General features: G+C 44.4%; 1 protein-coding gene across 2 annotated transcripts in view; it reads left to right on the top strand.

Annotated features, from left to right (window-relative positions):
* The first annotated feature begins 3,877 nt into the window (after window positions 1-3,877).
* CRACD (capping protein inhibiting regulator of actin dynamics) overlaps window positions 3,878-11,686 on the top strand; it is a 198,926-nt gene continuing 191,117 nt past the window's right edge. Inside the window, exon 1 of one of the 2 annotated variants that reach the window (XM_053253709.1) lies at window positions 3,878-3,896. The gene's annotated coding sequence lies outside the window, so the exon portion shown is untranslated. Of the gene's footprint in view, window positions 3,897-4,253; window positions 4,714-11,686 lie in introns of those variants that run through there. The other variant, XM_053253706.1, reaches the window with a different exon arrangement.

Raw genomic sequence — 11,686 nt, 5'->3', positions numbered from 1 at the left:
TCAAGGCTCCTTTTTATCTTCCTTTTTACTGTCCTGCCCATCCAAAGTTTGTAGCCAGATGTGCTTGATGACCCTGGAAAGCAACTGTTGTTTTTGCTTGAGCATCTACATGTCAGCTGCTTCCAGCTAGGTATCCACCTCACAGTATTTTTATCTATCTGTGGTTAAATTTTATACTGCCTTTCATTAAAACAACCTCAAGGCAGTTTACAAAACATTTAAACAATATAAGACTATTAAACAGTTACATAATAAAAATATTAAATTGGAATATAAAAATACAAATCTAATAAACATATGCAATATGAGCATAAAATAGAGCGGCAGCAACAAAAACAACACTCATATAAAAGCCTAGGTAAAAAGCCATGATTTCACTCTCTTTCTAAAAACTGTAATGGAGACTGAGGAGCGGTTGCCACTGGGAGAGCATTCCAAAGTCTAGGGGCAATAACTGAGAAGGCCCTGTCCTGCATGCATGACAGCCGAGCCTCTCTTACTGTTGGCATGCGGAGCAGAACCCCCTCTGATTACCTCATCAAGTAGGCGGAAACCCTTGGGAGGAGGTGATCTCTCAGGTATCCAGGGCCCAAATAATTAAGGGCTTTAAAGGTCAAAACCAGCACCTTGGTTTTGGACCCAGAAACAAGTTGGCAGCCAATGAAGTTCTTTCAAAATCGGTGTAATATGATCCTTGGGGGCAGCTCCGGATAAAATCCTAGCTGCCACATTTTACACTAGCTGCAGTTTCCTAATATTCTTCAAGGGCAGCCCCACATAGCGCATGTTAACAGTAATCCAGCCATGACATGACAAAGGCATGGGTAACAGATCTGCCTTCTCAAGAAAGGGACGCAGCTGCTACACTAGCCAAAGCTGTGCGAAGGCACCTCTGGCCTCCACTTCCACGTGAGTTTCCTAAAGCAAAGCTGGGTCAAGCAGTACCCCCAAGCTGTGCAGCTGTTCTTTCAAAGGGAGTGTAGCCCCATCCAGAACCAGTTGAATTGTCTCATCGTGCTTGGCTCTTCTACTGACCAACAGCACCTCCATCTTGCCTGGATTCAATCTCAGTTTATTAGCCCTCATCGAACCCATCACTGCCTCCAAAATTCAGGACATCCACTACTTCACTAAGATCAGGTGTCAAGGAGAGATAGAGCTGAGTGTTATCTGCATATTGCTGACAACTCAATCCAAATCCCCAGATGACAACGTCCCCTCCCCAGTCCTCAAGGTTGGGTTGCTGCAGAATCAGAAAACCTGGAGGAGAGAGCTGAGAGAGACCAACCTCATCCAGCTCATCCAACCAGGTCTCCGTCACACGTAACAGGTCAGCATGCTCATCCACTATCAAACTGGATAAGAGATGTTTTTAGCATTTACTGACCTGGCATTTAACAGCAGCACCCTAATGCTAGGGAGAGTGTTTCCAGCACTCCCTGGGGCTGCAGGGTTGGGAGAAGAGCCAGAAAAAGAACAGGCCTGAATTACCTGGGCCGTTCCCCCCCACCCCGTAAGCCTGCCCAGCTCCCACCGCCATATTTTCCTCTTCCCACTACCCGTAAAATCACTGCCCCCAGACCATCCCCACTTTTCTGCTCTCTCAGACACATTCCCTGCTGCTCCTCCGTTTCACTAACACCAGGCCCACAACTTCCTCAGTCATTCAGAAGAGCTCAGTTGCACTTGCTAACTCCTTGTTGAAAGCAAGGGATGTTTCCCCCCCCCCCCCGCTTTTTCCTCTGTGCTTCTGAGGCCCCACTCAGCTCACCTCAAGGCTGAGAGCCAAAAGGCGGAGAGCCCTTCAGCTCATGCCCCTGGCACAGCCTGTTCTTTTATAACAGATACCTGGATGGGGTGGAGCAGAGGCAAACAGTCAGGGCCCTGCCCAGCAGAATTCTCTTCCCTTCCCCAGGACCTGGCGTAGCCTGTTCTCTTATAGCAGTTGCAGTGGTAGTAAAAATCCGTAGCCAGACTTTGGGGGGAACCAGTGGTCCTGGAGGTTAGTAGCTGGCTGATAAAAGTCAGCTGTAGGTGACTTAGGTGACCTTGACAAAGTTGCCATCTCTCATTTTAAATTTCCTGTGTAAAAGATGGAAGTATTAATGACCCATCTTATTTTTTACATTTTATATCCTGCTTTTCTTCTAAGGAGCCCAGAACTGTGTACTACATACTTAGGTTTCTCCTCACAACAACCCTGTGAAGTAGGTTAGGCTGGAGAGAAGTAACCGGCCCAGAGTCACCTAGCTAGTATCATGGCTGAATGGGGATTTGAACTCAGGTCCCCCCGGTCCTAGTCCAGCACTCTAACCAATACACATGGGGCAGGTCAAGATAAAGGTGAAGCACACTGAAAGTGCTATATACATGATAAAATATGTTCTTAAAATGATTTGGTCACAGTACCATGACCAAAAGCATGAAAGTCTAGGCATGGCACAAAGTTTAGGGGTATTATTCTTTGCATACTGAACAAAAATTATTCAGGTAAGTAAAGGGATTTGGCTGCTTGTAGGGTCTTAGTTTTGTTTTGCTGAATATAGAAGGGAAGGGTGTTGAGTTGTTTCAGGTAAAGAGAAAGATTGTTGTCTAAATGGAGGGGGGGCAGGCAGGCACAATATCTTGTAATATCTATGCCCACATTCAGCTTCATGGATTTTGTTTACAGTCAGCAGTATAATTCAAATGACTCTATTACTATATTGTCTTGAGGGTTGTATTGCTAGTTCAGTGAACTGGAAAAGGCATTTCTGATGCATTTTAATCTGTTTGCTGTTAACCCTCTATCTCTATCCAGTCCAGTGTGTGTGTGTGTGTGTGTGCGCGCGCGCGCGCACACACACACACACACACACTGTCTCTGCATATACATTCTACTGTCTCTATGACTCAGTTTCTCAACCTCTTCCTCTTTTGTGCTTTTTACCATCTTATTCTGGCTGTACCACTTCAGACTCCATATGGAGGCTCACCTTGAATTGTTTCTATATTTTAAAAAATCCACAAGAGGGAAGAATATTGGAGAAAGAGCATCTTCCCTGAAGTTCTCCCCTGACATGCTAGCTTTCTATGTGCAGGGAAGTTTTCTGTATGAGGAATCCTCACTTATGTGACACTCCCCACCAGCAGTTTGAAGTGGTGGATGCAAGTTTGCCACCTCTCTAAAGAGGCCATAGTGTATTGAACAATGTTCAGCTTAAGCTCATCATGTCCATTGCGAGATGTGCTGCACAAGTTTTTGTCAATATTCCCTATGGCATTCACACAGAAGGCAGACCTTATTATCTGATAGGGGATAGCAGTTTTCACCAAGTCATTTCTTGTACAATTCAAGACTACCGCACCCAAAGCCTTGGCAGGTTGGCTCGCTGTTGCTACAAATGCTTCTGTTACCCTAACAAAGCATGTATGGGCTGAATGTCAGTTCTTCCATTAATAAGTATTTAATCTTGCATTTTCCTAGTGTCTGTCTCCAAGGTGCACAGAGAGAGAGAGGACTTTTGTTGCATGCCATATGTTGCTGCCCCACCTCCCCAGAACTGCACTGCTTTGTCTAACCTCCTTGACAGACTTTTATTCATAGCGCTTGGTCATCGCATTTTAATGAACTGTGAAAATGAAATCTGCTACTTGTCATGACTGGAAAATGGAATGCCTCGTTTTCTGCGTACTATATCTCACTCCCCCCCCGCCCCACCCGGTCCCCCCTGGCTGTGAACAACCTGGGGGGTTGTGAAATGGATTGCACCACGGTGTCGCTTCTCGATGGTCGGTGTGTGACACCAGTTTCCAAAGTTGGCAAATAGGCGGGTCGATGTCCAGTGTAAGCTTGATCCAGCAGGAGGAGTATTCTTTCGAGCCGTTGTAGTTAGCACTTGAAGAGGCTATTTCAGGTATTTTCGGTGCAGGTTTTTGGGGGGTGGGGTGGGGTGGGGGGCTAGATCTGATCTCCCGTTTAGACAATAGCTGGAAGGAACTTGAGACATGGAAGACCAGATCAGGGTGGGAATCCAGCAACTGGGGTGGGGCGTAGCTATAACTGAGCGGATGAATTCAAACAACCCTGCCGGCCCCCCAGCTCCACTCCCCCCTCTTTTCCTCACTCTGAGGGGCCACCAGGAGGGAGAGGGGCGCACACGGCCCCCTCTCCCCTAACGATGCCCCTGCCAGCAACCTGCATGGGTACCATTTATCTTAAAGCAATGGGGGTGGGTGGGGTGGGAGTCCAGAGACCGTAGCGACCACACACATATGCCCCTTCTTTCAGCAGTGCCGACACCTCATAACTCTTTCGAAGGGACATCGCCGCTCCATGACCTCCCTTCTCTGCCCAGTGCCAGTCTAACAACCCTACAGCAGTCGCGGAAGCATCTGCTCTAGAAGACAAGGCTGAAGGCAGGGACTGGAGCCGAACGGGCTTCTCTGAGACCCGGCAGGCAGCGCTCCGATTGTCGCTCGAGCCTCGACCCCAGCCGCGGCTGCTCCCCGCCTTTCAACTTGAGGCTGTCGGGTTGCAGGGGAAGAGCATGTGATCGCTTGAATGGAATTCGCTCGCTGCTCGCTTTGCTATGGTGTGGCAGCCGCGGCGGGGAGAGCAATGGAGGCTGCTTGAGAGAGACCGGGCTGGGCTGCTGCTGCTGCTGCCTGGCTCCATTGCACAAGGGAAAGCCCAACCAAATCTCTTGTCCCCAAATCAAAGATCCGAGCAAGGTAGGACCTTGGCGCGCGGCAATTTTCTTTTGTCTTTCCTTCGGATCCCCCCCCCCCCCACACCGCTTCCCCCCCTTTTAAAAGCGTCGATCGGGAGCAGAAGTTTAGATTTCTCTCCCTCTCTCCTGCTCTTGCTTCCTGACCTTGTCAGTTTAAGCCTTAGCCCCTCTGTCTGTGCCATGAAACCCGGGCATACCGCCTTGGTTTTCAGGACTCCGTTCTTTTCCTATTGTTATGTACCGGAGCCTCATATTTCCTTGGGTGGCGCGTGTGTTATGTGTGTGCTGGCATTAAACTCTATTAAGCATTGGTTGTGCCTACTGTCAGTCAATCTAAGGAATGTGTCAGTTTTCTAAAAAGGTGATATTTTTTGAGCATCCAGGAAAGGCAGCTGTGATGAAGACAGGCAGAAAATGCTAGAGGGGTATTGGCCGTTCTCCTAAAAGAATGAAATAAAAGGCACTGGAGACGTTGGCGAGGATTGCCTTGGCAGTACTTTCAAGCCCTATCGGTTTCCAGTGTGTGTGTGTGTGTGTATTTGCTGACTTCTAAATTTCTTTTATTCCCCCCACCCCTTAGCATTTTCTCTAATGTCTTGCATTCATTTTTCTGTCTCAGAGGCAGAGAGAGATGATTTTAGTTCCATGCAATATCTCCCCCCCACCCCACCTCCCCAGAACTGCATTGCTTTGTCTAACCTCTTCTAGAGCCATTTATCATAGAGCTCAGTCACCATATTTTAATGAGCTATGAAATCTGCTACTTGTCAGGGTTGAAAGACAGAATACCTAGTTGTCTGTGCACTTTTTTTAAAAATCCGCCCCCACCTCCTCTCAGGAACTAAATCAAGTGAACTAAAGGTTACACTGCCAAGAATAGGAAACTGGTTTCTACCTTGGCTTGTCATTCATATTTTGTGTCTGTTGGATAATTTATTGTTTTTTCTCCAAATACTTGAAAATCTCTTAATTATATAAATGCCATTATTGCAAATAGGCTATCGAAGAGGAATATAACTAAAAAAAACGTTCACTAATGTCAAAACAATTCTGTGAGTGTTCTTTGGGGTTTAGGAAAGATCCTGCTTTATGAGCTCATCTCTTCAAGGGGTTAAAGGAAAATGAGACACTACAACCGTACATGTTGAAATTTTAATATGGTTAACAATAGTGCTGCTGAAACTGAGCTGCTGGGGGAGGGGAAGAGGTTAGTAGAGAGAAGGGCAAGTATCCTCTCGCCGCCCCTTTCCACCAAAGAGATGGCTGTGCTGTATATGTGTATACTTTAGGGGCTTGATACCAGAACCAGATGTGTGTGTGTGAATTTCATAAATGCAAACATGATAACTAATGTTCATTTTATAGTTGCCAATACCAGACAATGGCAATATATTTCACCAAATACTGTTCCATTATTTACACAAAGTAAGTGGCCACCAGGAACTTCTGTTCAGGGAAAATTATGAAGGAATAAGTGCTGTCTGTTACACATACAATTCAGTCTAAATATATCTGATCCAGACCCAGTGGTGAAAGTAAGGATCTGAAGATATGGAATACAGCCAAAACATCATAGAGTTCCTGAAAAACAGTTCATTCACATAAATAGCTGAACTCAGAATACAGGAATCACATTGTAGGGACTCCAGAAAGACACATACAATGGAATCCAAAGAGCTATTTTAGGTGTATCCAACAAGATTCCCTGCAGCCACCCTTCTCTGAATGACAGACTCCCATGCCATATCACAAACTGCTGGACCATTCCCAGATGGCAAAGTACCCAGGGAGTGGTGGGTGTGCATTTGCAGATCGAGGGTGGGGGAATTACCTCAAAATCCTTGCAAGATATCAAGGTGCACTCGATACGCAATTCAGGTTTCCCCCCATGCGTTGGAGCTTAGCCCGAATTAGGCCCATGCTAAAAAGTTCCACTTTTAACACAGCTTTTTGGGATACTTTGAAGTACACTGACATTTCTTCTGAGATGTGTGGAGAAGCCATAGTGATAGAGCGACTGTTTCTAAAGCCTCAGGCTGGGTTGTGCTTTTTTAAAAAAAAATTTTTTTAATTGCTGGGTGATCTAGTGAAACACCCAGCAAGACCACTGACTTTTCCAAGTCGGTGGTCTTGCGGATGTCAGGACTGAAAAGAAGAAAGAGAAATAAGAAAGGATCCACCCACAGGGAGAAACCTCCCTGTTTCCCTGCCTGCCCGGCTGGCTTGGCTTGCTGTCCCCTCTTCCTCTGCAGCTGCTTTCTGGCTAGGAAGACAGGCAGGGTAGGGAGGGAGGCCGCCTTCCTCCAGGTCCACCCTCTTTGGTAGCAGGTGCCAGTCAGGCCACGGAGGTAGAGCTCTCCCTCTGAGTCAGACCACTATGAGTGCCCAGGCGCCAGCAGGAAAGCAGTGAGGCGCTGGCCGAGTGAGCCCTGCCAGGCAAGTAGCTGGCCAGGCTCACTCCTGTGAGCTGAGTGATCTTAATGACTGGAATATTGGATATCTCATTTGACTGAGGAAATGTTCGAAACTTTGTACGAGCACTACAAGTCTGTTTTTTGTCAATTGTATCATTACCCCTAGGGTCACTTATACTGTATTTCTACCCTTTTACTATTGCATATATTCTCATTCTACTGATATTACAATATATCTTACTATCAGCTAGGTACTGGTTTTTTATTGGGGGGGGGGCTGATCTTGCAGAATACCTGGTCTTGGGGAAGTCAAATTTATATAATATAAGTGAGATTTAAAAGGATCAATTGACACCAATGCAGAATCAAAAGGCCTAGGAGAAGAGTGCCATTTTATACGCAAGCTTTATTGAAGGTGAGGTAGTTCTATGGTGTCAACATTGACATTGCAAGTCGGTGGTGGTGTTGCAAGGTGGCGGTCTTGCAGAAAACCCCCTAAAAAGAAGTTTTTAAAAAATGCATTAAAATTAAAGTTTTTAGAAGCACACACTACATATGCATGGTGGTGGAGGTAGGTGGGAGGATGGAGGTGCAGTATCCCACCTACTCTAGAAAGCCATTGGCTAGAAGGGACCCAGGAGTACGTGATATGAGAGAGACCCAGGAGTACGTGATATGAATGGTTCATGAAAAAAATTAGAAAGGAAAGGAGGGACACTGCATCAAACCAGCCCTATGCAAATACACCCAGAATTGTTATTTTGGCTTTAGGCTGCGGCTTCTATATGACTTCTGTCCAACAAATGATTAGTTGCATAGTCTCACAGTTAAGCCTGCCATCGGAGAAAGGCCCTGTTGAAATTTAACCTAGTCTTGTAAGCAAATTGCCATGTAGTATGGAAAGCTGTTGTTTAAGAAACTGTCAAGAGAGAGCATTTTGAATTTGTTTATTTTAAATATTTTAAATATCTATCTATCTATCTATCTAATTTACATAGTGCCTGATATATCTCTCTCTAGATGGTGCATATAATCCAAGTTACAATATAAAATAAAACAAACAAAACACTTTAACAGAGCAATTAAAAACAATTCACAGAATAAAACAAAAAAAATTTCACAGAGTAAAACAACCAAACAGTTTAAAATCAGCTGTAACTAATAGCCTGAGAAAACAGGTGTGTCTTAAGGGTCTTTTATTCATCCATCCATCCACCCATCCATTAGTTCATTATATTTCTATACTGCCCAAAACTTGTGTGTCTTAGAATCTCAGATTGCTTATTTTTAAGGCAATCCGAGATGCTCTTATTTGATAGGGAGTACATTTCAAGGCCCTGGGGCAGCCACACAGAAGGCCCAGCCCTAAGTTGCCACTAGACGAGCCAGCAGCAACCGTAACTAGATATCCCAAGATTATCTTAATAGCTGGCAGGGTTCATAACAAAGGAGGTGCTCTCTTAAATACCCTGGACCTCAGCCATTAAGGGCTTCATAGGTAATAACCAGCACTTTGTATTTCGCTTGGAAATGTATCAGCAGCCAGTGCAGTTCTTAAAAAATCAGTGTTATGTGGTCCCTTTAGGTTGTCCCAGAGACCAGCCTGGCTGCCACATTCTGTACCCATTGTAATTTCCGGACTACGGACAAAGGCAGCCCCACACAGAGCGTATTACAATAGTCAAGCCTGGAGGTTAACAGCATATGCACCACTTTTTAAAGGTCATTTACCTCCAGAAATGGGCCTACGCTGATAAAAAGCGCTCATGGCCACTGCCTCAACCTGAGAAATCAGAGAGTTTTGGATCCAGGAGAACTGCATTCCCAAGCTACGTACCTGATCTTTCACGGTGAGTGTAGCCCATCCAGAACAGGCAGATCTAAACCATCTCTTGGGTCTTCACACACACACACACACACACACACACACACACACACACACACACTCAGTACCTCCATCTTATTTGGATTCAAGATCATTTTGTTATCATTCATCCAGCCCATTACTGCCTCCAGGCAAGCATTTAGGGAAGTTATGCCATTTCCTGATGAAGTTGATAGGGAGAACTAGATTTGGGTGTCAGCAGCATATTGCTAACACTCTGCACCAAAACTCCCACCAGTTTTATGTAGATGTAAAAAGCATTGGAGACAGTATAGAGCCTTCTGGAACTCCATAGGAACATAGGAAGCTGCCATATACTGAGTCAGACCATTGGTCTATCTAGCTCAGTATTGTCTACACAGACTGGCAGCAGCTTCTCCACGGTTGCAGGCAAAAATCTCTCTCAGCTCTGTCTTGAAGATGCCAGGCAGGCATCTTGGAATCTTTTGCTCTCTCCAGAGTGACTCCATCCCCTAAGGGGAATATCTTACAGCGCTCACACATAGTTTCCCATTCATTTGCAACCTGGGTGGATCCTGCTTAGCTAAGGGGACAAGTCATGCTTCCTACTGCAAGACCAGCTCTCCTCTCCTCCAGCATACAGTAACCCTCACTTTGCAGAGCAACAGTCTTCAAGTGACACCATCTGGAATCTACTCAAGGGGTAGGAATGGAACCACTCTAAAATATTCCACCTTTCCACAACATCCAAGGCAGCTTACAACAATTCATTCAAACAGTAAAAATATAATAATACAATAAAATAACAGAGGAGACTATAACTGGTGGCAAAATTACAGACTACAAAATAAAGCACCTTTTACAACAACTGGTTATGGCACACTATGAGCCATATTTTGGGGGAAGTGTATTTAGCTGAATTTCCCAAACAAGGGAGTTCCATAATCTCGATGTTGCTGATGCGAAGGCACCCTTCTGCGTTCCCACCAACCGTCCTTTGGAAAAAGGCAGAACACACATGAGGGCCTTTTCAGATGACCACAAGTAGTAGGTGGTTTCAGTCCTTCAAGTATTTGGCCGAAGCCATTTCTGACTTTAAAGGTTATAATCAACATCTTGAATTGAGCCCATCTGTGGATTCTACCCATATCCTGGTTCCATCATTCTCCAAAACAGAGATTACTTACTTTTTAATTTCAGACATTAGCCTCGAATCGTTAACGAAGGCTTGTGGCTCTAGCATCCTATTTCCAACTGTGGCTAGCCGGATGCTTCTGAAAAACCCACAAACCCTCCCTTCATGGTTTGTCACAACAGCAACTGTTTTTAGTAGCCATACCCATCTTCTTTGATCTAATTTGATTTAAAAGGCATCTAAGTGGTCATCAGCACATCCTATGGCAGTAAGTTCCACTGTTTTCACTGTCCTCAACTTACTACCAATGAATTTAATTGGGTAATCCTGAGTTCTGGTGTTATGAGGAGTCAGAAAAAGATCTTTCTATTTGCTTTATGGAAGTTGTTCCAGCCTGTTTGGTCATTTACATCAAGTCTTTATGATACTGCTTGTTTTGTTTTCAATTCCCTTCTTATTGATCTCTAGCATGGAATTTGCCCTTTTCACTATCTCAGCACACTAAAGTTAAGTTTTCATTGCACTATTCACCACCTTTCAAGATGCCTTTTTTGGGTTAGTTACTGTCCTATTCAGCATATATGTGGTTAGGATTTTTATTTTTAATTTTTTGGCCGAGTGTGCATTACTTTAGCCCTAATTACATTGACTCACACAGATGCCATTTTGTTATCCATTTTAACACAGCTTGGAGATAGCTTTTGGAGTCCTTCACCATCTGCTTGCATTTTCATCATCCCGAGTATTATTATTGCTCAACCCTGACTCTTGATTATTTATTCATAAACTAAATAGCATTATTCTTGTCTTCTGTTTCCTGTTCTTTAACCAGTGATCAACATTGGCTGGATTATGCCCACTTTCTTTGCGCTCTAAGTGAACTGCTCAGAACTGCCCAGAACTTTGTGCTCTAATTGTGAACTGCCCAGAGACTTAAGTATGGGGCAGTATAAAAATGTGCTAAATAGATAAATGGGCACACTATAGTTAAGGCTTCTGAATGCTAGTCTGAGTTACCAGTTTCTGCTGATTTATGAAATTGTGAGGGCTATTATTCAAATATGTCATTGTAGCTCTTTAAGGTCACCTCTGGAGACAGCAAAGGATACAGCAGTGTGGCTACAGAAATATACCTAGTTTATGAAAGATCAGTTATGGTTGTTGGTTCTAGTGCAGCTTGTTTTTATTTGATTTGTTCTTGCACCTTGTGAATGAGGTTGCTGTTCACACTTTATAGATGAGAAACTGAGACTGAGATGTGACTTGCCTAAAGCCATCCAGAAGGCTCGATGAACAAGGATGTTAAACCACATCTCCCAAGTCAAAAAAGCATCCATTGGACAAATAAATGGGGCAGAGAGTATTACAGAAATAGCTCTGGTCAACCTAGCAATAATCTCCTTCTTGCTAAATCCCAGGGTTTTCCTGTATTTTCGTTTAGTCTGCTTTGTACCATTGATACTGTTGATCACATTTCCTTCCTTTCTCAACTCTGAGTTGGAATTTTGGGGTTTGGTCATTGTTTGGTTCAAATCTTATCAGTCCAAATTTTTCTTTCTTTCTGGGATTCTCTGCATCT

The sequence above is a fragment of the Hemicordylus capensis genome, chromosome 5 (genome assembly GCF_027244095.1).
Source record: "Hemicordylus capensis ecotype Gifberg chromosome 5, rHemCap1.1.pri, whole genome shotgun sequence".
Classification (NCBI taxonomy): domain Eukaryota; kingdom Metazoa; phylum Chordata; class Lepidosauria; order Squamata; family Cordylidae; genus Hemicordylus; species Hemicordylus capensis.
This window is presented reverse-complemented; position numbering and strand designations above follow the sequence as displayed.